The sequence below is a fragment of the Labeo rohita genome, chromosome 20 (assembly GCF_022985175.1).
Source record: "Labeo rohita strain BAU-BD-2019 chromosome 20, IGBB_LRoh.1.0, whole genome shotgun sequence".
In the NCBI taxonomy this organism is placed as follows: domain Eukaryota; kingdom Metazoa; phylum Chordata; class Actinopteri; order Cypriniformes; family Cyprinidae; genus Labeo; species Labeo rohita.
The window spans coordinates 6,322,245-6,325,526 of record NC_066888.1 but is presented as its reverse complement, the minus strand read 5'-3'; positions in this window follow the sequence as shown (position 1 = coordinate 6,325,526).

Below are 3,282 nucleotides of genomic sequence, written 5' to 3'. Positions count from 1 at the left end.
TTGAGGCAGTAATTAAAGCAAAAGGAGCCTGTACCAAGTATTGAGTACATATACAGTAAATGAACATAGTTTCCAGAAGACCAACAGTTCACTAAAAATGTTTTTTTTATTGGTCTCATAAAGTATTCTAATTTGTTGAGAGAGTGAATTGGTGTGTTTTTGTTAAATGTGAAACAAAATCATCACAATTAAAAGAACCAAAGATTTAAACTACTTCAGTCTGTGTGCACTGAATTTATTTAATACACAAGTTTCACAATTTGAGTTGAATTACTGAAATAAATGAACTTTTCCATGACATTCTAATTTATTGAGATGCACCTGTATATATCTTATTCAGGTCAGTACTAAATAAAAAAATTACATGCATTTTGTATGATCCTTCTTATTTTGGTAAAATAACAATTTGCAGATTCTGTAAGGTGTATGTAAACTTTTGACCTCAACTGTATAACACAAACTGTCAAAAATATTGTATCAGTATTGGGCATATGATCAAAAGACAGGTGGTTTTATACCAAAATACTGTTTATTTTCATTGGATGCACAGCATTTGATATTAACGACAAACTTGTACCCTTCTGTTGTAAACTGTTACAGTATTGCTGACCTGTTTATTGGGTCACAACCCCCAGTTGAAAACAACAACTCTAGTGTCTCCACTTTTATATCTAAAACTAAATCACCCCTCAGGGATTTATAAAGTTGTATTCTACTGTTTTCCATTTATTCAGATCAAGGCCCACAGCAAACTGTGCTTATAGCTGATCCTTATATTACCTATAAAGTCAGGATTTAAAAGCAATTAACAGAATGAGACAGAGCAGGCGGTCAATATCAATTTTAATGAAAAACACGAGGTTCATAAAAGAGGAACAGCTCTGTGTTCACTGAAGCTAAACATGAACAGACACGCTGAAGTCCAGTTCTGATATATATGCACGTAATGCAGACGTTCCCCTCTGACCACACGCCTGATGAAGATCTCACTCTTCAGTTTATTGGCACATTCAAGGGTGAGGTAAGGAGAAATGTTAAGTGCTTTTCTCTTGTCATCGTAAAGGCATGGGGGTGTCATTTTTCAGGAGTACTGTAAACAAATCATACAAAATTAATACAGAAAACATGGACGTAACACAAAAACGATGGTTGTTTCAAAATGGCAATGTCTTCGTAACTACATGGTTCATTAGTGCTATAATACATTAGAAAACAACATGACAAGTAACATGTTGGAGAATGCCACATGTGTTTCAACTTGGACAGAACTAAGAGGAGATCCAGTTGTGAGTTTTTCTAACAGCCTCAGTGGAAAATATCCAAACTTTGTCTTTCATGCATGGCAAAGCATAAACTCTAAGTCTGTGGTGATCATAGCAAAGAGTGCATTCAAATATGCAGATTTCAGTGTCTATCATGCGAGTGCAGAGGAGAAACTAATGCCTCAAATGTATCAGAAAGAGAAGGAGGAACAGGACTGGAATTGTCTGGAATAGTTCACCTAAAAATGAAAATTCTGCATTTCTCCCCCACAGCGTTCCAAACCAGTATGACTTTCTTTCTTCCATGGAAGACAAAAGGAGAAATTCTTTAAAATGTTTTGGTTGATCTTTCCAGTTACAATAAATGGGAACTGAGGCTTTAAAGGTGCAAAAGCGATCCTGAAAGTGGTCCATACAACTATGTTCGAAGTCTTCTGAAGCTTGAAAATAAGAGTCTGTTCTTCACATTACATTCAGAGGACTTGGAATATTTTCACTTTTATAGTGTTTTGTATCAATTTAAGCTTAAAAGCTTTGGTTTCCATCAGGGTTATTATTATTAACCAAAAAAAGAAAAAAAATAATACAAGAAATAAAATATGAAAAATGTAAACAGCAGCTAGTTGTTAACATTTCTCATTTTCTTATAAAAATCTTTAGCCATATTAAAATATTAATAATAAATAAAAGTTTTAATTAAAAATTAAAAAAACTAAAATAAATTATATAAAAATTATATAAATATATAAATAAAACCTATAATAGTATATCAGTGACACTAAAATATCACTTGTCTCCATACAGTAGTGTAATTGCACAGAAAAAGGCAGCTAGTACAATTCTTCAAAATGTCTCCTTTTGTTCCACTTACAGTTGAGGTCAAAAGTTTGCATCCTCCTTCCAAAATCTGCTAAATGTTAGTAATTTTACCAAAATAAGAGGGATCATACAAAATTCATGTTATTTTTTATTTAGTACTGACCTGAATAAGATATTTTGCATAAAATATGTTTACATATAATCCACAAGAGAAAATAGTTGAGTTTATAAAAATGATCCCGGTCAAAAGTTCAAAATTGATTTTCAATACTCAGTTGTTATCTTAATGATCCACAGCTGTGTTTTTTTTGTTTAGTGATAGTTGTTCATGATTTCCTTGTTTGTCCTGGACAGTTAAACTGCCTGCAATTCTTCAGAAAAATCCTTCGGGTTCAACAAATTCTTTGTTTTTTCAGCATTTTTGCGTATTTGAACCCTTTCCAACAATGACTGTATGATTTTCAGATCCATCTTTTCATACTGAGGACAACTGAGGGACTCATATGCGACTTTTACAGAAGGTTCAAACACTCACTGATGCCTTAGAAGGAAAAACGATGCATTAAGAGCCGGGGGGTGAAAACTTTTGAACAGAATGGAGATGCATACATTTTTCTTATTTTGCCTAAACATCCTATTTTTTTTCATTTAGTACTGCCCTTTAGAAGCTACAGAAGATACTTCCACAGAAGACAAAATAAGTTAAAATTACCCTGATCTTCAAATTCAAAAGGTTTTCACCCCCTGGCTCTTAATGCGTCTTTTTTTTCTTCTTCTGGAGCATCAGTGAGCATTTGAACCTTCTGTAATAGTTGCATATGAGTCCCTCAGTTGTCCTCAGTGTGAAAAGATGGATCTCAAAATCATACAGTCATCATTGGAAAGAGTTCAAATACACAAAAATGCTGAAAAACCAAAGAATTTGTGGGACCTGGAGGATTTTTCTGAAGAACAGCAGGAAGTTTAACTGTTCAGGAAAAACAAGGGACTCATGAACAACTATCACAAAAACCAAAAAAAACACAGTTGTGGATCATTAAGGTAACAACAGTATTAAAAATCAAGCGTACATAAACTTTTGAACAGGATCATTTTTATAAATTCAATTATTTTCTCTTGTGGACTATATGTAAACAGCTTTTATGTGAAATATCTTATTCAGGTCAGTACTAAATAAACAATAACATGCATTTTGTATGAT